A 25159-nucleotide genomic window follows, 5' to 3' on the forward strand; every position below is an offset into this window, starting at 1 on the left:
TCCTAGGGGGATTGACAACTTCAATCACTAACCCTTACCTTTCTGTTTGCTTAACATTACAGTGGGACCAGAACAGGATTACTACTAAGGCCATGATTGACACAGGATCTTGTGGAAATTATATTGACATACGTTTTGCTGCTTTAAATAAAGTTCCTATTATTTCTAAACTTAAACCTGTCTCAGTGAGTCTTATTAACGGTGTTCCTTTATCCTCTGGTCCGATCACTGATCAGACACAGGCACTCCTAGTCACTACTAACGGGTCTCATATGGAGACCACTACCTTCGATCTAATACCTTCACCCCACTTTCCCATTGTTTTGGGACTTCCCTGGTTGCACACACATCAACCAACCATAGATTGGAAGGAACGGACCTTGGCCTTCCTCTCTTGCTATTGTGAGGGTACGTGTAACCTCCCGTCTTTCGGGAAGATCCTGTCTGTGGTGACAGATGAGATTGCACCACTATGTTATCAGGATCTCTCTGAGGTTTTTCTTGAGAAAAATGCTCAAGCACTACCTCCCCATCGAGACTATGATTGTAGCATTGATCTACTCCCAAATAGCAAATTGCCGTTCGGTCATGTTTATCCTCTTTCACAGGATGAACTTTCCCATCTCAAAGACTATTTGGATGAGAATTTGGAAAAAGGTTTTATTAGACCTTCCACTTCTTCCACAGCAGCAGGACTCTTTTTTGTCCGCAATAAGGACTCAAGTCTCAGGCCTATCATCGACTATAGGCAATTGAATGCTATTACAATAAAAGATCGCTATCCTCTACCGCTTATCCCTGAGCTCATTGAGCAGGTGCGTGGAGCTACCTATTTTTCAAAATTGGATCTGAAAGGAGCATACAATCTCATTCGAATCCGTGCTGGACACGAGTGGAAGACTGCATTCAGAACCAGATACGGATTGTTCGAATATCTTGTAATGCCATTCGGGCTATGCAACGCCCCTGCAGTTTTTCAACGATTTATAAACGATATTTTCAGAGACTTACTAGATGTCTGTGTTGTGGTATATCTGGACGATATACTTATATATTCACGATCCCTGTCTGAACACATAAGACATGTAAGACTAGTATTATCGAGATTGCTTGCACACAACCTTTATGTGAAACTGAAGAAATGCTTGTTTCATAAAGAAGAGGTACTGTTTCTAGGCTACATCATATCCAAAACAGGAATCGAGATGGACATGAGTAAGATATCCTGCATTCAGGATTGGCCTACACCAACCACACGCAAGGCGCTACAGCGATTCCTTGGATTTTCGAATTTCTACAGGAAGTTCATCAGAAACTTCTCTGCCATTGTGAGACCCCTCACACAGCTCACTAGCATTAAAAAACCATTCAAATGGTCAGATGAAGCAAATAAAGCTTTTCACCTGTTAAAGACAAGGTTTACTTCTGCTCCCATATTACGCCATCCAGACCCATCCCTCCAATACATTCTGGAAGTAGATGCGTCAAACATGGCAGTAGGAGCAATACTCTCCCAACGACCAACTCACACTTCACCACTTCATCCAGTCGCCTTTTTTTCTAAATCCCTAAGCAGTCCAGAGATAAATTACCCCGTGGGTGAAAAGGAACTGCTTGCTATAAAATTGGCTCTGGAGAATTGGCGACATCTACTCGAAGGCACCCAATTACCAATACTTATATACACGGACCATAAAAATCTCCAATATCTTCAGACTAACAAAACTCTCTCTCACCAACAGGTACGATGGTCACTATTCTTTCTAAGGTTTAACTTCCTAGTGACCTACACACCTGCAGATAAGAACAAAAAGGCGGATGCACTATCACGACTAACTGAAGAAAACTACTTCGAAATCCCTTCCGTTCCTATAATACCTCACAAACGCATTATTGGAGTTGTCCGTTCCTTGAAGGAAGAGGTTTTGCATGGTATAAGTTTGGATTCACCTCCACCACAACTAAATACTGATGCAGAAGGCTTCCTCTACTACAACGACAAACTATACATACCACCTACCATACGCACCAAGATCTTGGAATTATCGCATGATGTGCCAATGGCAGGACATATGGGTATGACAAAGACTCTTAATCTGATTACCAGGCAATTCTGGTGGCCTGACATGAAAACATCTATACAAAAATTCGTCTCTTCATGCAATGTCTGTGCCAGGTCCAAAATTGACACTACGAGACTATCCGGTCTACTATGCAGTCTACCAATACCCCAAACTCCATGGGAAGTTGTGTCCTTGGACTTTATAGTGGAATTGCCTCCTTCCAAAGGATTTAATACCATCTTAGTGTCAGTGGACCATGTGACAAAAATGGCTCATTGCTATTCGCAGACTACCTTTGTCCAAACAAACGGCAGAACGCCTGATGAAACATGTCTTTAAGTTACATGGTATCCAATAAACTCTTCTGTCTGACCGTGGATCACAATTTATTTCCAAGTTCTGGCAAGAACTATGTCACATACTACGGATCGAGCGGAAGCTCACTTCTCCTTACCATCCGCAGACCAACGGACAGACTGAAAGAGTCAACCAATGCATCGAGCAATATTTACGTTGTTACACTTCTTACCAACAGGATGATTGGGTGGATCTTCTCCCTCTGGCAGAATTTGCCTACAACAACGCAACCCACAGTACGACCAAGCAGAGTCCGTTCTACTTGAACTATGGGTTTCATCCCTCTATTCTTCCACCCCGCATCCTTCCTTCAAATAACCCAGTAGCCTCAGACTATCTTACCCAAATAAAGGACTCTCTGGGTTTGCTTAATACTACCATTGCACACGCTCATAGTCAACAAAAGAAGTACTATGATCTTCTCCTCAGTACGCTATCGGGGACCTCGTTTGGCTCTCAACAAAAAATTTAAGACTGAAAATCCCTAGCAAAAAGCTTGGACCTCTGTTCTTGGGACCTTTCCCAATCAAGAAACTTATTGGAAAAGCTGCAGTACAGCTTACATTGCCAATAGACCTCAAAATACATCCCATTTTCCATGTGTCACTGCTGAAGCCCCATGTTCCTGACCAAGGAATAAGGCCTACTATCCCACCTCCTCCTCCTGTACAAGTTGAAGGTGGAGAAGAATATGAGATAAAAGAGATTCTGGATTCTCGTATCCACAGAGGAAGACTTCAGTACTTGGTTCGATGGAAGAACTATGGGCCCCAAGACGACACCTGGCTAAACACCTCTGACATACATGCCTCTAGATTAATCCGCAATTTTCATGTGAAGTACCCAGACAAACCAGCTCCAGAGGCCTTCAGGAGCCGGCCTTAAGGGGGGGGGGGGTACTGTAATGTTCTGGTACCTTGGGTACCCTAATTACTCTTTCATAAGTGTATGCGCCCCACCATTCTCTTTTGGTAAGGTGCGCATACACCTTTAAGACTGATGCTGTCATCACTGAGCGCCGGACTGGATGGCTATTTAGATCGCCGGCTCTCACTCACATGTGTTCGTTCAAACTGCTTTGTGCCTTGATGCTAACCTGTCTTGAAGCTCTCATGCTTGCAAGCATACCTCGCTGTCGGAACCACGCTGCGCTGATCCCTGTTTCCCGCTACCGGATCATCCGCTCTTGCCGAACCTCTCCTCTGCTACATTGCTATTAGTGATAAGTACCCCACAGGGGAAACCTCTATAACCTTTATACTAAAGCTTACACTATCTAGCTCTGCATACTAAGGACTATTACTACATCTGCATTATCTAAGATTGCTAGCTCTTGAGCCTACTACCACCTGTTCTTGCACTGGGTTGATCTCTCTTGTATGTCCACCTGCTACTCTGTCATCTGCTACCATACATGATTGCTAAACTTATCTGCATCCCATCTGCTACTATCTTACTTTCAAGAACATTTCCTTTCAAGTGTCTGTCATCTACCATCTCTACCCAACCTGTCTCTTCAGCCTATCATCACTGTGTTACTATATACATAAGTCACTCTAGGAAACATCTTATTGAGTGTGTGTATTTACTTGCTGAATTGAGATCATCCACACATGATGAGTCATTGAGAGTTGGGAATGGTGTCTCAGCGTTTCTCTACATGACTACTGAAGTGGAATATTTCTGCAGCTGAAAATCCACATCATACGTAAAACGCAGGAGCGTTACACATAGCCTAAGCTGGCAAAGTACTCCTCTGCTTCTCTTTTCTTCCAGCTAACACACTGACAAACGCACTATCCACTGTTAAATATTTCCTGTGAGGACCAGAAGTTCAGGGAAGCAGAACTGAGAGAGCAGGAGCCAGCATCATTGAAATATGTACACTGCAAGTGCTGAGGAAATATTTTACTGGGGAATGTTTATTGTGGTCAATGTGTTAAAACAGTTCCTCAGCTTTTTTGAAATAAAAAAAAAAAGTAAAGTTAACAGCTGCAAATACTGTAGCTGCTGACTTAATAAAAGGACACTTACCTGTTCAGGGGTCCAGTGCCGTGCTCATCTGAATCAATTGTTCGCTGGTCTTTGGGTTACCGACTCCGGCATGTTTACTGTGGGCAGACGGTTGTCACAGCTGGCTATCCACTGCGCATGCAGAGGCCGTGCTGCGTTTTGTGATTGGTCTGGCAGCCTTCTGGGACCTGTGACATGGTGGTGGTGGGGGGGTGTGTCTATTGACACACATATTTTGGCTTGGCCCCGCCCCCGCTCCCTCGTCACTGAAACTGATTGACAGAAGCAAGAGAAAATAGCTCTCGCTGGTCTCACAAAGTCAAGTGATGAGGGAGAGAGAGAGGGCAGTGCCGCTGCTCTCGTGTACAGAGCAGAAACATGATCTGGCTCAAGTAAGTATTTGGGTGGGGGGATGCCGATCTGCACATAAAAGGTTTTTTTACCTTAATGCTGAGAATGCATTAAGGTAAGCAAAATCTTTAGCCTTTAGAACTACTTTAACCAGTTCCAGACTGCCTGTCGCAATTTTACTGCAGCAGGCAGCTCCTCCTGCACTATCCGACATAGGACTACGTCAGCCGCACGCCTGGTGCTAGGGGGCGAGCACGCGCCACCACCGGTGCGCTCCTGCCCTCACTAGGCAGCAGGGATGACGATGCACGGGGCTGGCAGGACTGATTGCCGCCGGCCACCCGCGATCGCTCCCCGCTGAGAGAGAAGAATGGTCAGCTGTTGTAAACACAGCCGTCCGTTCTTCTCTCTGAAATGATTACAGAGCGCCTGTGATCCTTATATATAGGATCACAGGTCTCTATGGTCATTTCACAAGCCCCTCCCCCCACAGTTATTAATCACTCCCTTAGGCTTACATTTAACCCTTTGATCACCCACTAGGTTAACCCCTTCCCTGTCAGTGTCATTATTACAGTAACAGTGCATATTTTTAGCACTGATTAGTGCAGTAATGTCACTGGTCCCCCCAAAAGTGTCGAAAATGTCAGATAGGGGTCCGATCTGTCCGCCGCAATGTAATTGTCCCGCTAAAAATCGATGATCGCCGCTATTACTAGTAAAAAAATAAAAAAATAAAAATGACATAAATTTTTCCCTAGTTTGTAGAAGCGATAACTTTTGTGCAAACCAATCAAAATACGCTTATTGTGATTTTATTTACCAAAAATATGTAGCAGAATACAAATTGGCCTAAAAGGATGAAAAAATTTGATTTTTAATATTTTTTTTTGGGAATGTTATGTAGCAAAATGTGAAATATGTTGTTTTTTTTTTTTTTTTTCAGAATTGTCGCTCTTTTTTTGTTTATAGTGCAAAAAATAAAAACAGCACAGGTGATTAAATACCACCAAAAGAAAGCTCTATTTGTGGTAAAAAAAAGGACATCAATTTTATTTCGGTATAGCGTCGCACGACCGCGCAATTTTCCATTAAATTAAAGCAGTGCCAAATCGCAAAAAATGGCCCGGTCATTAAGAAGGCAAATCCTTCCGGTCCAGAACTGGTTAATGTATGCATTCTGGCACACCATAAGAAACGAGTGTGAATGTGCCTTCGGTGTATTAATAAAGAGCTTCATTAACTTGTGACTTTTATATCTGCCTTGAGTTCAGCTCCGTTTTTTTTTAGCGTGGGATCGATTCGCCGATCCCCCGCTGAGCAGGCGGGTGACAGCTGTGTATCCGCTCTGTGTGCGGAGACACAGCTGTCAGGTCCCCATTCTTCTCTATGGGGGAATCGGATGGGAACGGACCGTCTCTCTGTTCTTATCCGATCCAATCCGCCAGACGGATGGAAAATAGGGTTTCCATCTGTCCGGTTTTGACAGATCGGATGTCAGCGGACATGTCTCCACTGACATCCAATGCCCCATGGAGATGCATGGGGCGTCCGTTCAGATCCGCCAAAAAAACTGACAGGCGGATCTGAACGGACTCTGTCTGTGAAAGGGGCCTAAGGCGGAAGTACACCTGTGAGCATCCACCTATCACTAAGGCCATTATCGGCCAAAATCTAAGCGTGAGTGCAGTTTTATCCCACTAATGTGATCGATAAAGTTATGCTCAGTGGTTGCATGGAGAGTTGACGTTGTCTATATTCAACAGGTTCACTTTAATGCCTAGGAGATGCATTAACCACAGAAACTGCCACCACGGATGTTCAGAATCTGAAAAGACATTAAATTAGCTAAACTGAGCCCGGCTATAAATGGATACTATGATCCAGGGAATGAATAGGGGAAGCAGCAGGTCTGTCCTTTACACCAGCCATCCGCCACCTCTAAAAGCCTGAGGATCATTAGAGTAAATGAGGAGCAGCACTGGGTCCCTTCCCAGCTAATGCCTTTTATCTCTATGGCCTCGTTAAGTGGGGTGATGCCATTACCCGATCTGTCACATTTCATCCCAGCTGGCTGGAAAATCCTCCATGCACGTTTATCATGAGATGGACCATGTCTGCTAAGTCATACTATGAGAGCTCCAGCCAAACTGGCAAATCGTACACATTTTGGCTTATTATTAAACGGTTGACTTATAGTTGTTCCTTCGTCTTATGTGCTTGCCATCCTGCGGTCTGTTAATTGCATTTTTTTTTTTCGTATACAGAGAATCCGGAAAGAATTTTACAGCGCTTCACTTTTTCCACATTTTTTTATGTTTAATCCATTGTGAAATAAGGCTGTAATTCATTATTTTCCTTGAAATTCTCCACAAAATGCCCCATAATGACAACGTGAAAGAAGTTTGTTTGAAATCTTTGCAAAATTATTAAAAATAAAAAAAAATTAAAAATATTCACAGCCTTTGCCATGACACTCAAAAATTGAGTTTAGGTGAATCCTGTTTCCACTCATCATCCTTGAGATGTTTCTACAACTTGATTGGAGTCCACCTGTGGTAAATTCAGTTGATTGGACATGATTTGGAAAGGCTTTTAAGGTCTCAAAGGTAACAGTGTATGTCAGAGCGCAAACCAAGCCATGAAGTCCAAGGAATTGTCTGTAGACCTCCGAAACAGGATTGTATCGAGGCACAGATTTGGGGAAGGGTACAGAAACATTTCTGCAGCAATGAACCAATTTCTGAGTCCCAATGAGCGCAGTGGCCTCCATCATCCGTAAATGGAAAAAAGTTTGGAAGCACCAGGACTCTTCCTAGAGCGGGCCGCCCGGCCAAACTGAGCAATTGCGGGAGAAGTGCCTTAGGAAGGTGACCAAGAACCCGGATGGTAAGTCTGACAGCGCTCCAGCATTTCTCTGTGGAGAGAGGAGAACCTTCCAGAAGAACAACCATCTCTGCAGCACTCCACCAATCAGGCCTGTATGGTAGAGTGGCCAGACAGAAGCCACTCCTCAGTAAAAGGCACATGACAGCCCATCTGGAGTTTGCCAAAAGGCACCTGAAGGACTCTCAGACCATGAGAAACAAAATTCTCTGGTCTGATGAAACATAGATTGAACTCTTTGGCCTGAATGGCAAGCATCATGTCTGGAGGAAACCAGGCACCGCTCATCCCCTGGCCAATACCATCCCTACAGTGAAGCATGGTGATGGAAGCATCAAGCTGTGGGGATGTTTTTCAGTAACAGAAACTGGGAGACTAGTCAGGATTGAGGGAAAGATGAATGCAGCAATGTACTGAGAAATTGTTGATAAAAAGTAACTTTATAAAGGGGAGGGGACATGGGGAAATAGAGAGAGAGCAAGAGACACAATGAAAATAATAGATGTGATGCTACCTGGTACCATCACATCTATTATTTTCATTGTCTCTCTTGCTCTCTCTCTATTTCCCCATGTCCCATCCCCTTTATGAAGTTACTAATACCCGAAACATGCCATAGACCTTTTGTACACATATTTGAAAAGTTAGGTGGGGGTTGAGCATCATCCATTTTGGAGTTGAATGGATATTTCTGTTTAAAATAGTGGAGCTGCTCCCCCACCTTTTCATAGGCTCAGGAAGTTCTAACATAGTTACATAGTTAGGTTGAAAAAAGTCCATCTGGCTCAACCAATAAAAAACAAAAAACAGTAAAGAAAACCCAACCATACAATGCCATATACACAATCCTATACCCGCAGTTGAAGGCGAAAAAAAACCCCAGCAAAGCATGATCCAATTTGCTACAGCAGGGGAAAAAAATTCCTTCCTGATCCCCCCCAGAGGCAATCAGATATTCCCTGGATCAACTTATTAGTACCCATTTATATTATGTACACCCAGGAAAGAATCCAGGCCTTTTTAAAAGGAATCTAGTGAGCTGGCAAGAACCACCTCAGGAGGGAGTCTATTCCACATCTTCACAGATCTTACGGTGAAGAAACCTTTCTGTCCTAACCTTTTAGGACTCTACTGTGTTGTTTTTTGTTTCTATGTGCGTTCTTAACGCGTTCTAGCATGTTTTAGATGCGTTTCTGGATGAATTCCAGATGTTTTTTTTTTTTTTCCAGTTTTTTTTTTCACAGTACTGGGGTCTGGTGTATTTTTGATGCATTCCAGTGCATTTTTGATGCGTTTTACCACATTGCAGTATAGTCCAGTGCAGAAAAAATGCAACATGTTTTACTTTTTTTTCTGGAACTGGAACGCTCTGGAATTGACTGCACTGGTGTGAACTCTTCAATTAAAAACCATATAACCTGCTATCCATGCCTTTTTAATGCAGAAAAAAAAAATGCACTGGACTGCATGTGGTGTGAATTGGCCCTTAACACTAAGTCTACATTCACATGTGGGCGTAGCGGATCACGGGCAGAATCACCGCGATTCTGCCCGCGATCCGGAATCATTGCAAATCGCGGGACGCCTGTGCGATGCCCGTGATTTGCAATGGCCCCCCAAACACTGTGCGATGTTGCCGCGATTTCCATCTGCCGAATCGCTAAACATCGTGCAAACAGAATCGCAGGACGGAGGACGCCCAAAAGAAGCTCTTGTACATTTTTTGGACGTCATGCGTCCCGCGATTCTGTTTGCGCGATGTTAGCGCGATTCAGCAGGCGGAAATCGCAGCAACATCGCACAGCTTTTGGGGTGCCGTTGCAAATCACGGGCATCGCACAGGCGTCCCGCGATTTGCAATGATTCAGGATCGCGGGCAGAATCGCGGGGATTCTGCCCGTGATCCGCTAGCCCACATGTGAACGTAGCCTAAATAAGGACATGTGTGTTCCAGTGTGTTTTTGGTGCAGACACATTGGACTTCATGTAGTGTGAACTGGCCCCTAAACCAGAACATCTCTTTTATCTTTTTAATTTATTCTCTCTCCCCTTTTAAAAAAAGGTCCAAAGCTGTACTCACCCTCTCCATGCCCCAGCACTGCACTTGGCATCCTCCTCTGGTCCTCTCTGCCTCTCCTTTTCCATGTTGAATCACACCCAACATCACTTCCTTTGAGTCCAGAGTGCCAAGGAGACACCTCCTGGGGCCCACAGAAAAAGTATTGAAAAACAGAGCCCACATCACTATGTGAGGGCCATTCTATACAAGGGCTGTTGGTGGGTGGTAAAAACATGTGCTAAGTTGCATTTTTACTGTCCCCAACTTCCCATTAAGCTGCAAAGAACAAAAAAGAAACTTAGTGATAGCTCAAAAGTGGAAGGGGGTACTTCAGTGTCTGCATATCCAAGCTGGAGTTGTGCTTTAAAGAGGTTGTAAACCGATAATTTTTTTTTTTGTTTTCTTTACATCCTGAAAGATAAAGACATAATGAGCTAGTATGCATCGCATACTAGCTTATTATCAAATACTTACCTTAAAACGAGCCCTCGCCGCGCCGCTCTCTTACCTCTATGACGGGCGACATGTACAGTCGCCCGTCTTCCGGGATCGCGGCATCCGGCCATCTGATTGGCCGGAGCCGCGGTGACGTCACTCCCGCGCACGCGCGCGGGAGCCGACGGTCACGGCACAGGGCTCTGAAGGAACGGCACGATCTGCCGTTCCTTCAGAGCGCATGCGCCAGTGACGTCACTGGCTGCATCAAATGTAAATATCTCCTAAACGGTACATGTTTAGGAGATATTTACAGTACCTATAGGAAAGCCTTAACATAGGCTTACCTATAGGTACAACTTCCTGAGGAGGGTTTACTTCCTCTTTAATAACTGCTAAGATAAACTAAGCTAGCCTTATATAAAGCCTGTGAGCAGAAATTTTTGAATTTATTCATCCTGAGAGAAGGTGCAGTGATGTACAGCTGCGGTGCAGAACTAAGAGCAGGAAGCAGAACCTGAATATGGAATGAGCAAATATGGCTGCCTCTTAAACTCCCTGGCGGTATGATTATGTCAGGAATTATGTACCAAAAGCAGTACAATTTTTTGCATGGAAATTTGGCGTTATGTATTATAGGCCTACAATTCTTAGTAATTACTGACTTAAACCTGACCAAAACAAGACTCTAGTAAATTTGAAACACAAACGCATTAATTATAATCTAATCAATAATATATCTTTGTTATATAATATATAATGTTATATTATATAATAAAATTTGGATGTATGTGTGTGTATGTATGTATATATATATATATATATATATATATATATATTTATATATATATATATATATATATAAAATATATGTGTGTGTGTATGTATGTGTATATATATATATATATATATATATATATGTGTACATGTATGTATGTATATATAGATATAGATATATATATATATAGTGTGTGTGTGTGTATATAGATATATATATATATATATATATATATATATATATATATATATGTGTGTGTGTATATATATAATGTAAATGTTATGTGTTTGTTTTTAGTGCAACATTTGAATTTCCCTCCCAGTTCCGCTCCCATGCACCATTGCTGCTGCAGGGAACGGAACCAGGAAGTCATCAGACCGACGGAGGAGCGGCGGGGATCTCGGCTGGCAATTGCAGCAATGGGAGATCATCGCTGGATCGCCAGGAGAAGGTAAGGAACACCGCTGCACGCTCTGCACATCCACCCCGAGCGTGACCCGGGGATACCGATAGTAGCATAAAAAATCCACCCCGAGTAACGCTCGGGGATACCGCTAAGGGGGTTAAACAACCTCAAAAAGATTGAGGGATACAGAAAGAGAAGTGTACCTAATACTAAAGATGTTCATACAGTCCTTCATAACATTGAAAAAACTAAAGCCCTATAGAAAAAAAAAAATCAGGGTGTCGGAATCCCTTTAAGGATGTACACCCCCAGCTGCGTGAAAAAAAAAAAAAGAAGGCTTTTCAGAGGTAGCGCAGATGTACAACATTAAAATTAAAATGCTCTTCCTTTCTCCATCTATCAAAACATTGCAGCGTTTCTATGGTTTTTGTCAGCTTCGATCACAGAATGTACCATCTGAAGGCGAATTATATATATATTTTTTCTGAAAAGTTATTTGAAAGAAGAATATATCCTGTCATGTTAAAAATAGAGGAGAATAGAGCCAGAAAATACCTTTTAGCGAAGTGTCGCGCACTGAAAATCCGGTACCAATTTTCAATTTTTCAAAGGATGGCACAATAACAATTTTATTTAAAAAAATAAAATAAAAATCAAGAATCAGGAAAGAGATATGACCACATGGCACTTGAGCTTCTGAGAATCTTGTGACTTCCCCTGCAGGCCATCCACTACTTAAATCCTCTCAATAGCAACGAATAAAAGCAAATACAAATATTGTGTTTCAGGTGAAGGGTTTTAGGCGCTTGAAGAATTTTTATGCAAGACTGTTAGGAGAGCCTGCCCATACATGGATTCAATCTCAGCCACTCCCTGCTGAATTGGCCGAGATTTGAACCTTCTATAGCCAGCTTAAAGGAGTTGTAAAGTCAGAAGTTTTTTTTTATCTTAATGCATTCTGTGCATTAGAAAAAAAAGCCTTCTGTGTGTAGCAGCACTCCCCCCCCCGCACCCCGTAATACTTACCTGAGAACCATGTCTGTCAAGCGGTGTCCACGAGTCCCTTGGCAGTCCAGGACTCTCGCTCCTGATTGGTTAAAACACAGCCACAGCGCCATTGACTCACGCAGCTGTCATTTAAAGCCAGTTAGCCAATCAGGAGAGAGGGGGGGTGGGGCCAAACAACAGCTCCATGTCTGAATGGACACACGGAGCTGCAGCTGCTTGCTGTGGGGGTACTCGACAAAAGGGAGGGGCCAGGAGACCCCAGAAGAGGAGGATCCAGGTTGTCCTGTGCAAAATCCACTGCACAGAGCAGGTAAGTATAACATGTTTGTTATTTAAAAAAAAATAAAACAAGACTTTATCAGTGGCGGCTGGTGCCCTATGGGCCGTGGAGGGGGGGGGGGCGGCAGACAGACCACACCATACCCCCTCCCCCGGACCACACCAGCCCGCTCACCATTCCCCCCCCCCCCCAAGTCACCGGCACACTCACCCTGAACATGTAGAGGGCAGGCAGCAGCGGCGGCTTCTCCTCAGTCTCCTGCGTCTCCTCCCTCCTCCTCCTCCTCCTTGGCCAATGGCATGGCTTCTCCTTTTGGCCAATTGGGAAATGGGTCTCAGGACCCGCTTCCTGATTGGCCAGGAGGAGGATCTATGTGACAATAGCAAATATTCAGTCACTATTGTCACACAACTGGGTGGGTTCAGGGCACAGTGCTCTGCGCCCCGAACCCACCCTTTTTTGAAGCCTAATCCCGTGTTTAAAAAAAAACCCATTGGAATCCATGCGTCCGGCGCACTGCATGTAGATTAGGGGGCTGGACGCATGGATAGGGGGGTGGCACCCCCATTGGATGGGCCGCCACTGGACTTTACAATCACTTTAAGTCACTGACCTAGAAACATGCAACCAGTCAGGTCTGAGAAGTTTTCTATCCTGTGTGCTTGTCCCAGGTAAGGGTTCGGGGCACAGCCTCAGATTCTGCATCTTAAAAGAAAGGCCAGAAATGGCAGCTCCCACATGTTTTTTCCTCCCATTATAGTTAAAGATCTCTGACCTAGAGCAGTATTAACTCCAAAATTAAAAATATTATATACTGCAGTATCCAATCCTTGAATGTTTTCCTTTATTTTCACCTGATGATCCTGTCAGTTGCACACTTCCGTTTTGGGGTGTCGCCATTCTGTTAAAGGAAACAGACTTACTGTCTGAATCAAAAGGTGAAAATAAGGGCAAAAGGTCTAAAAACAGAAATAGCAGCCACTTAATGTTGAATGAGTAATCTGCAATATATATTTTTGGGTTTGTAGCACCCTCCTAGGTAGGTGCTAGAGAGTGCATAGTTTTTGGGTTTCCCTGCTTAACAAGGGGACTGTCAGGCAAATTTAAGTACTCTCTGCCTAACAGGGAGCAGTGTTCCATTGATAGGGTCTGCTCAGTGTGATCAGATGCTGCTCATATTGTCTGCCTGTTTCATACTGGTTCAATAGCAAGAGGCATATTGGACAGTGGGAGGAAACCTGAGGTATGGGAGCATGGGTGTAGATACAGCCCTGGCCATTGGCAGAGGAAGGTGCCTCAAGGCATGCTGAGTGACTGTATTTATACCAAGAGAGCATGTGTGCACGGGGTCTTTGGCTGGGGAGCGGGGTCCCGGAGGAAGGGGGGTCACTGCCCCTCCTCTGTACAGGCTGCCATGCGGCCTCAGGTGGTCGACCTGAGGGCCAGAGTCCCAGAAAATGCAACCCAGAGTTCATTGAGTCTGCTGCCAGAGCAAGCAAAGGACTTATTCTTCCATACAAATTCTTTATAGTTCAGTAGAGGGTCTGCTATTTCTGCTAAGTAGAGGGTCTGCTAAGTTCAACCAAGTAAGGCCAAGTGAGTGTTGTCCTCATCTGTGCATAGTTAAAATTGGAGTATCCCACTAATCCCTTCTCCTATCCAAGTTCTACCAATAAATAAAAAAAAAAAAACGAATCCCCTAGACTGGACATTGGATAACAAGCGGATGAATGTGCACCTGGCTGTGTGAAATTACCCAAGCAACTGGCTGCAGGATAATCAGAGGGAGACCCAGGAAAATCTATACTCAGCAACCCCTACAGGGGCAGTGCTACAGGTTTAATACTGCTTCATGGTTAAAGGCCCCCCCCCAAGAGTAAAGCTAGACCTAAATATTTTAGTCACAGGAGGAGCCTGTTCAATTCCTGGCTGTCAGTAGGTCTTGCATGCTCCAACAATGAAATCTCCCCGTCATAATTTCAGACTGCTCATCTGAGAGTTTTGGGTGTTCCCACCAACATTTGCATGTTCCAGCTGCTCCTTAACACTCCCCATAATAAAAGATAAATTCCAGCTAGGAGAGTGGGAACCCCTCAGCAGGTGCACAGACCTGGAGACCCACTATTAGAGCCCTTGAGATAGAAGAGACCGTCTTGATGTGGTTTCACTCCCCAGCATCTACCAAAAACTAAAATATGAGTTTTGGGATGACTGAACCTTTAAGGCAGTGGTGGTCAACTTTCTTAATATAGGGGCCTTAAGTACAGACCCGACCACCAAAGGGCCGCTCGTAAAATTCAGTAAATATTCAGGTTCAGAGGTAGCAGACACACAATAGGATATAGTCAAAGACTATGGGCATGATGCTAGAGATGGTCAGAGACTGGGAACATAATACAGGGGATGGTCAGAGATTGCAGACATGATACAAGAGATGGTCCGAGACTGTGGATATAATACAAGAGATGATCGGAATTTGCAGACATGATGATACAAGAGGTGGTCGGAGACTATGGGTATGATACCAAAGATTTTCAGAGACTATGGGCATGATACAAGAGATGGCCAGAGACTATGGGCATGATACAAGAGATGGAGGAAAACAAAAAGCGCCATCTGAGTGCAGCATAAAGTGTTTATTAGGGCAGAAAAAACATAGTTACTTACACTTTAATACAGAGTTCGCTTCTGGCTCAAATGATCAATCCTAATGTATGAATTCCCTGGGAGGAAGGAAGACTTCAGGATGGCCTCAGCGGCTCCCCCTCCTTGGACGTGGCTGATGGGTGTCAGCCTCTCCACGGCTCAGTAGACTGCCTTGAAGAAGGAGCGCATGCTCCGAGAACGCGTCGCCTTGACAACCCCCCCTGCTCCCGAAAGTCGAGCACAGGAGAAGGAAAAACTATGTTTTTTCTGCCCTAATAAACACTTTATGCTGCACTCAGATAGCGCTTTTTATTTTCCTCCAGTTACTGAACAAGCCCCTTCTTGCTTGAACATAGAGTAGCCGTCACATGAGCCAGCACTCATCTCCTATCAACACAACAATAATTATTGCATAAGCCTTGTCATATATTGATGGATTTTGATGCACTTTTTCCTTATGAACTCATACCCGTTGCATCAGAGGTGTCATGTTTATATGATCACACATGCATTAATGTATGATACAATTTGTTCTTGGTCACCCGCCCTGTCCCAACGCTCACAGGGACCAGCACAATTTCTTTTTGCGCCAGTATATTTATTTTTGTTTTCAATGATACAATAGATGGTCAGAGATTGAAGACATGGTACAAAAGATGGTCAGAGACTATGGGCATAATACAAGAGATGGTCAGAGATTGAAGACATGGTACAAAAGATGGTCAGAGACTATGGGCATAATACAAGAGATGGTCAGAGATTGAAGACATGGTACGAAAGATGGTCAGAGACTATGGCCATAATACAAGAGATGGTCAGAGATTGAAGACATGGTACAAAAGATGGTCAGAGACTATGGGCATAATACAAGAGATGGTCAGAGATTGAAGACATGGTACAAAAGATGGTCAGAGACTATGGGCATAATACAAGAGATGGTCAGAGATAAAAGGCATGGTACAAAAGATGGTCAGAGACTATGGGCATAATAGAAGAGATGGTCAGAGATTGAAGACATGGTACAAAAGATGGTCAGAGATTGAAGACATGGTACAAAAGATGGTCAGAGACTATGGGCATAATAGAAGAGATGGTCAGAGATTGAAGACATGGTACAAAAGATGGTCAGAGATTGAAGACATGGTACAAAAGATGGTCAGAGACTATGGGCATAATACAAGAGATGGTCAGTGTCTGCAGACATGCTACAGGAGACAGTCATAGACTGGAGACTTATTATGTGAGGCTGCTAGAAATCATTGCTATATTATACTGCAAGGCAATAGGAAAACCCAGATTAGTGTCTGCAGGGACCCCAAGGGCTTCACAAAAAGTACCAAGGGGCCAAAGGTTTGGCACCAGAGATTTAGGTGTTTCAGGAAGCCTTGCTCTCATTATGTAGATTGCTCCCTGCAATACGTTTTTGTTACAGACTGTAGAGTGAGTCAGTTAACTCTCTGCTAGAAAAGAAAGAAGAAGAGTTGGACTTAGTTTTAGAATAGATTGGCAGGATAGTTAAGCAGACTTTATCTCCATGAAAGTATGGAATATCGGAAGGCACATTAGAATGATGAGAATCTGTCACTAGTACCTCATTAATAAGCCATCGGTGCATTGGTATCCACAGTAACAGCGGGCCAGGCTTTGTTTTCAGCATGTACCTTATACCAGAAGAATCCCATTGCTCGCACTCGGAAGAGTATTCCTCTGAATTTTATCTGGGTAATTGGCACATCATTAAAATTGTATCTGTTGCAGGAAACCCTCTATTGCATTGCATAGCAATATAGACAAAATATATATATGGCTAGCTTAGGTATAAAAACTTTGTCTTTTGTAAAGCTGTACAAAGTGGACATATAAAAGACTAAACTTGTATCTGGGCTGAAATATTATCTTTTTGCTTTATCATTTGGCACTGCATTGTTTACAGCCAATTACACTTACAATGATAACCACCCATAAAAACTGATTATGTAAAGTAAATAAATAATTTTAACTGCAAAAAAAATAATTATTCAGTTTCACAATTTAGCAACATTCCCAAACCCAAACCCCTGACCCTTAAAGCCCAACTCCAGGCAGAACAATAATGTACGTTTGCAGTGGGATCATTCCAGATGTAAGGATTAATTGCGGAGTAAAGGTGTAAGGAAGGATGCCCACTGGCAAATAAGGCCATTAGTGATTACATGCAGGAGACCCAGTAGGGGTTCCCAGCGATTGGCTGCGGGCTACAGACCCATTGAAAGCAATAGGAGGCTGACAGCTCCTGCAGCTATTTGTGGCCACTTGCAATTACCTGCGAACAGACTGTCTGCATCCAGGCCCGATCATTGACAGGTAATCACGCCATGAGCAATTACACGTGAGAAGCTGTGATTAGCTGTTGGAGCTGCCAGCCTCCATTTGTTTTCAATGGGGCTGCCATCTAATTCCTGGGAGCCCCTGCTGAGTCTACTGCATGTAATCGCTAACAGCCCTATTTACAATATTGAATGGAGCCTTAAAGGGTAACTCCACTTTCGTGGGGAAAAAAAATCAGCAAATAAAGAAAAAATAATATAGTGTATACAATTGTGACACAAATCATATTGTTATTGAATGTTAATAAAAATGACCTTTCCTTTTCAATCTGCAGCTGTTGTAATTTTCTGAAAATACAAAGCAATATGGCTACTTGGAGCTGTTCTGTACACAGAATGTATACTGACCACACCCCCAGAAACATCATTTCCTGCTTGTGTGATTGACTCACCAATTTTCCCAGAAGTCTGCACTAAGATACAAGTCAGATTTCTGGCATCCCCTGCAACAAAAATGTCATTTTTAGTGAGATACTCCCAATAGGAACACATCTAAAGGGATGCAGGCCCAGCAGCTTCCCTCATTAGAGCTCTGCAGCTGCCACAGCTGATAGATAATTATGAAACCACGCCCATTAGACCCACTCAGGAACAAACAATGATTTCTTCAGAATAACAAAAGGTAGGGATCTGCAACAAAGTTTGTTAAAATCCTTGCAATGTACAGAGATCACCTGGGGGAATGTTTTTTTTTTTATACAAAAGTGGAGTTACTTTTTAAACTTACTTAATTTCTCGCTCTGGCAGGCTTCCTCCCTTGTGTCACTATTCCCCAAAGCCTCCTCTTTTGGGTTCTCCAGCTGGCAGTTAAGTGTTGACATTATCAAATACAATGAAGGACCGAGAGCTCTGCATTGTACGTCAGGACAGTGAGGAGTATCAGAGAAAAGGAGGGCGCCAGAGCCTTCGAGAATTACAACTTATTCTTCAACCATAAAAGCTAACAATCATTTAATTCTTTCAGAGAAATGTGCAACAGGGAAACAGACAGCAATAAAAAAAAAACTGACATGGGTTCTATCACTTTCTATTTAAAGCGGTTCTAAACTCAAATTTTATTTATTTTTTGCACTCTTTTCATTAACCACTTCAGCTTCAAAAGGCTTACCCACCCCCCCCCCCCCCCCCCTCTTCATGACCAGGCCATTTTTTGCGATATGGCACTGCATTACTTTAACTGACAACTGTGCAGTTGTGCAACGCGTTGCCCAAAGAAAATGTATGTCCTTTTTTTCCCACAAATAGAGCTTTTTTTTTGGTGGTATTTGATTACCTCTGCGGTTTTTATTTTTTGCCCTATAAACAAAAAAAGACCAACATTTTTGAAAAAAAAAACAATATTTTTTACTTTCTACTCTCAAACACATCCAATAAAAAAATGTAAAAAAAAATAAATGTCTTCATTAATCTAGATCAATATGTCTTCTGCTACATATTTTTGGTAAATTGATTTGTTTGCGCAAAAGTTATAGCGTCTACAAACTATGGGATATATTTATGGAATTTTTATTTTTTTAAATTTAATTTTTACTAGTTATGGCAGCGATCAGTGACTTATAGCAGGACTGCGATATTGCGGAGGACAATTCGGAGGCTAAGTGACACTTTTGACACTTTTTCGGCAACCAGTGACACTAATACAGTGATCAGTGCTAAAAATATGCACTGTCACTGTACTAATGACACTGACTGTGAAAGGGTTAACATCAGGGGGCGATCAAAGGGTAAATATGTTCCTAGGGAATGCTTGCTGTGGGGGAGGTGCTTGTACTATGGGAAGGCAAAGATTCCTGCTTAGCAGAAACACAGGATCCTTATCTTCCCTACTGACAGAATGGTGATCTGCCTTTTTAGATAGGCAGACTGCCGTTCTGCCCCTCTCGGCATTGATCAGCGGGTCCCGGCGGACATTGAGTCCTGCTGATTAGCTCCCGATGTGTCCAATCCCAGAGGGAACGGGTCGCCGGTGCTACTTGTGCGTGCCCCAGACCCGGAAGTGCATGGTGATGGGAGTATCATGGTCTGGGGCTACAGTTCATTGAGGAAACTATGAATGCCAACATGTACTGTGACATACTGAAGCAGAGCATAATCCCCTCTCTGCGGAGACTGGGCTGCAGGGCAATATTCCAACATAACGACCCCCAAACACACTGCCTTGCTAAAGAAGTTGAGGGTAAAGGTGATGGACTGGCCAAGCATGTCTCCAGACCTAAACCCTATTGAGCATCTGTGGGGCATCCTCAAACGGAAGGTGGAGGAGCGCAAGGTCTCTAACATCCACCAGCTCTGTGATGTCATCATGGAGGAGTGGAAGAGGACTCTAGTGGGTGTTGAGTTATTTTGAGGGGACCGCAAATTTACACTGTTATACAAGCTGTACACTCACTACTTTACATTGTAGCAAAGTGTCATTTCTTCAGCGTTGTCACATGAAAAGATATAATAAAATATTTACAAAAATGTGAGGGGTGTACTCACTTCTGTCAGATACTGTAAGTATAACCTCTTTTTTATTTTAATAAATACATGTAGACTTTAGTATCCCTTTAAACCATTTTTTCCTTCTGTTTGTGTTCTTGTTGGAGAGATCTCTTCACTGTCCTGTCTGATGAAAAGGTTGTTCCCAGGACAGAATGTGAAGGTGAAGCTCTCCAACAGAGCTCCAGACAGCAACAAAACCTGACACGGGTACTAATTCTTCCCCACTGTATCTAAAACTAAAAAAATAATACATTTGGCTGCAGATATACTTTAGGCTCTAAATCGAATGCCTAAATGTTCATCCATCTGGTGTGAACAAGCCCTCAAATAAACCTAAACTGGCCCTCAACGTTAACCCTTCTAATCACCGTGAAAAAAAACGCACCAAAAACGCTAATACAGCCATAACCAAGTTCAATGCAACGAATCCTTTGTACCTAAAAGTTGGACCATCAAATTGAGCCGAGAATCAACTGTTCGGAGTCACAGCTGGAGATCCAAGTTGTGTCACCACAACTGAAACTGGAAACATATTTTACAGGTCACTAGATGTAGCATATTGAAATCACAGAACAAAACCTAATGTCCCTTCGACACACCCTTCCCCTTCCATGTCATGCCCTTATTTTGCCCAGTGGCAGAGCAAAGAAGGCTGGACGCACCTGTTTTCACTCATACTATTGCCTGTGGTTAAACAAATTGTGAATCTGGATTTTTAAAGCGACATGATATGGCCCATCAGCAGTGGCAGCCAGTCCATTTGCCGCCCCCCCCCCCATCCATGCATCTGGCTCCCTAATGTACATTAGAGGCTCTAATAGGCTTCAAAAAAGGGTGGGCTCGGGGCACAGAGCACTGCGCCCTGAGCCCACCCAGTTGTGTGACAATAGCGAATGAATATTCGCTATTGTCAAATGAATTAGTCTCCTGGCCAATCAGGAAGTGAGTCCTGAGACCTGTTTCCCGATTGGCCGAAAGGAGAAGCCATCCTATTGGCGAAGAAGGAGGAGGAGGGAGGAGACGCAGGGGAAGCCCGACCCACGGAGGAGACTGAGGGTGAAGCCGCCGCTGCCTGCCCTCCACAAGTCAGTCCAGGGTGAGTGAGCCAGCAACCGGGTGGGGGGTATGGTGTGCGGGCTGGAGCTGGTGTGGTTCCGAGGGGGAGGGGGTGTATGATGTGCCGCCCTACCCGGGCCCATGGAGCACCAGCCGCCACTGCCCATCAGGGCAGGATTTTGGGATATTTGCTGAGCGGAACATCTAATTAAAGGTCAATTTCAACCAAAATGATATTCCGGTGTTGTGTGGTTGATGGCATGTTGAGCCACCTGCTGTCTTCCTATACCAACTGGGGACTCAACAGATATCTCATCGCCTGATGATAGCTAAAAGCTGAATTCGAGTTATGCATATTTTTACAGCTTGGACCAATGAAAGTAAGCATGTGACATACCTGGCTAATCCCTGTGGAAGCTGGAGATTACTGTAGTAGGCACTGCTACTACTGTGATTGCCACTGTCTTCCAGGTCTTGTGTCAGTGAATGCAAAGGGTTCTTTGATTGGACAAGGTGTAGAGGTGGGGTTGTGACATCACAATTTTGTAGTCATTGAGAAATGACAAAGTGTTCTCTGAATTGTGCCTGTGCCAAGAAGACAACCTCCTGTGTTCACTAAGCAAACTGGTAGCTGCTTGGTTTGGGACAAAAAAGCTAGCAGCCATTTCTGCAGTGGCGGTGCCTAGTACAATGATTTCCTCCTATGGCACATACATACTTACATTAGTCCAAGCTGAGCCAATGAACAATACAAAAATATGTGTAGTGATCTTCTAGATCTAGATTGTAAGCTCTAACGAGCAGGGCCCTCCAATTCCTCCTGTATTGAATTGTATTGTAACTGTATTGTCTTCCCTCACATTGTAAAGCGCTGCGCAAACTGTTGGCGCTATATAAGGCTCGGTTCACACTGATGCGATGCGGGAAGGCTGCGAATTCGCAGCCTGTTCCCGCATCGCACACGCACCCCCGGCAGTTCACACTGCCATATGCGATCCGCTGGGGGTGTCAATGTAATCTTAACGACACCCCCAGTTTGATCGCATATCGCAGTGCGATCGTGCAGTTCGCACAGGATCGGATCGCACAAGTGTGAACCGCTGTGCGATCCGATCCTGATGCGGCAGCAAAAATGCCTCCTGTGCGTGTTTGCTGAGGGTGCGATGCGAATTTAGCCATACAGTTTGTATGGCTAAACTCGCACCGCACAGCTGATCGCATTTCATGTCGGAGCAGTGCGCTCCGACATGACATGCGAACCCCACACACGCAGTAGTGTGAACCGGGGCTGAATGCTGTATAATAATAAAAAAATAATAATACCTCCGCAGAAAGATAAATATGGTGAATATGGTTATCTTTCACCCTGCACAGCCAGGCACATGAATTTTCAATTTACTCAGTAGACAAGAAGCAGTCCTTGCAGCTTGGTTTTTCTATTTATGGGAATTAAACTTGTATGGGTAAGGGTTGTTATGCATATCTCCCAACCGTCCCGGATTCCGCGGGACTGTCCCGCAATTTGGCGGGAGTCCCGCGGTCCCGGGAGCCGGGCTGAAGTCCCGGAAAATGTGGCCGGCCATCTCTTCTCCCCCCTCCTCCTCCCAGCTCCGCCTCCCTGCCTCTCTCAGCGCCGCTGCGCCGGCCGCGATCGCTGCAGCGGGGGACAATCAGAGGAACATGTCAGGGGAAGATAACTCTTCCAGAGAGTAGACAGATGCAGATCGCAGAGACCTCAACTCCCGGGTCCCGCTGCACCCGCCCGCAGGTCCTGCTGCTCGGCACTTCCTGTAATCATCATCATGTGTCAGAGGAAGATAACTCCGCGGCCGCCTGACACAGTCTGTAGTTAATGCTGCAGCGGGCTGTCTTCACTCCTGTACTTTTTAACTACCGTCTGTGTCAGGCGGCCGCGGAGTTATCTTCCCCTGACACATGATGATGATTACAGGAAGTGCCGAGCAGGACCTGCGGGCGGGTGCAGCGGAGTTGAGGTCTCTGCGATCTGCATCTGTCTACTCTCTGGATCTCCCTGTCTCCCGAGAGGTTAGTGTCCTTGTTGGAACTCCCTACCTCTTGCTGCGATGCGAGGGGGGGTTGTAAATGGAGCTGGGGTGAATGGATGTACCTGGGGGAGGGATTTAGCCAGGGGGTTGTATGGAGCTTGGATGGGCATTTGGGGTGGATGGATGGAGGGATTTAACCAGGGGGGGCTGTATGGAACTGGGGGGGGGGGGGGTTTGTTTGGAACTGGGGTGGGTGGATGGATGGAGGGATTTAACCAGGGGGGGCTGTATGGAACTGGGGTGGATGTAGCTGGGGGGGGGGTTTGTTTGGAGCTGGGGTGGATGGAGGGATTTAACCAGGGGGGCTGTATGGAACTGGGGTGGATGTAGCTGGGGGGGGTTTGTTTGGAGCTGGGGTGGATGGATGGATGGAGGGATTTAACCAGGGGGGGGCTGTATGGAACTGGGGTGGATGTAGCTGGGGGGGGTGGATGGACCTGGGGGAGGGATTTAGCCAGGGGGGTGTATGGAGCTCGGGTGGGCGATGTAGCTGGGGGGGGGTTGTATGGACCTGGGGGGATGGATGGACCTAGGGGAGGGATTTAGCCGGGGGGTGGATGTAGCTGGAGGGTGGATGGACCGGGGGAGATGTGTGGAGCTGGGGTGGGCATTTGGGGTGGATAGAGCTGGGGGAGGGATGTAGCTGGGGGGATGAATGGACCTGGGGGAGGTATTTAACCGGGGGGGGGGGTGTATGGAGCTGGGGTGGATGTAGCTGGGGGGGTGTATGGACTTGGGGGATGGATCGACCTGGGGAGGAGGGATTTAGCCAGGGGGGTGTATGGATCTTGGGTGGGCATTTGGGGAGGATGTAGCTGGGGGGGTGGATGGACGGACCTAGGGGAGGGATTTAGCCGGGAGGGTGTATGGAGCCGGGGTGGGCATTTGGGGTGGATGTAGCTGGGGGAGGGATGTAGCTGGGGGGGTGGATGGACCGGGGGGGATGTGTGGAGCTGGGGTGGGCATTTGGGGTGGATAGAGCTGGGGGAGGGATGTAGCTGGGGGGGTGGATGGACCTGGGGAGGTATTTAGCCAGGGGGGTGTATGGAGCTGGGGTGGGCATTTGGGGTGTATGGAGCTGGGGGGTAGATGGAGCTTTGTTGGGTATTTGGGGTATATGGAGCTGGGGTGGGTGTTTGGGATGGATAGAGCTGGGACGGGAGGTTGGTAAGGGGGTGAATGTAGCTGGGGGGTGGATGGAGTTTGGGGAGGGATGTATGGACCTGGGGTGGGCATTTGGGGTGGATGGAGCTGGAGGGGGGGTGTATGGAGCTGGGGTGGGCATTTGGGGTGGATGGAGCTGGGAGGGGGGTGTAGGGAGCTGGGGTGGGCATTTGGTGTGTATGGAGCTGGGGGGTAGATGGTGCTTTGTTGGGCATTTGGGGTATATGGAGCTGGGTTGGGTGTTTGGGATGGATAGAGCTGGGATGGGAGGCTGGGAAGGGGGTGAATGTAGCTGAGGGGGGGGGTGTAGCTGGGGGAGGGATGGAGCTAGGGGGGGTGTATGGAGCTTGGGGGGGTTATGGAGCTGGGGTGGGCATTTGGGGTGTATAGAGCCGGTGAGGGGGTCTCCTGCATTCTATACATTACATACTCCTGTCTCCTGCATTCTGTACATTACATACTCCTGTCTCCTGCATTCTGTACATTACATACTCCTGTCTCCTGCATTCTGCACATTACATACTCCTGTCTCCTGCATTCTGCACATTACATACTCCTGTCTCCTGCATTCTATACATTACATACTCCTGTCTCCTGCATTCTGCACATTACATACTCCTGTCTCCTGCATTCTGTACATTACATACTCCTGTCTCCTGCATTCTGCACATTACATACTCCTGTCTCCTGCATTTTGCACATTACATACTCCTGTCTCCTGCATTCTGCACATTACATACT

This window comes from Pelophylax lessonae, assembly GCF_965119305.1.
Source record: "Pelophylax lessonae genome assembly, chromosome: 11".
Lineage (NCBI taxonomy): Eukaryota > Metazoa > Chordata > Amphibia > Anura > Ranidae > Pelophylax > Pelophylax lessonae.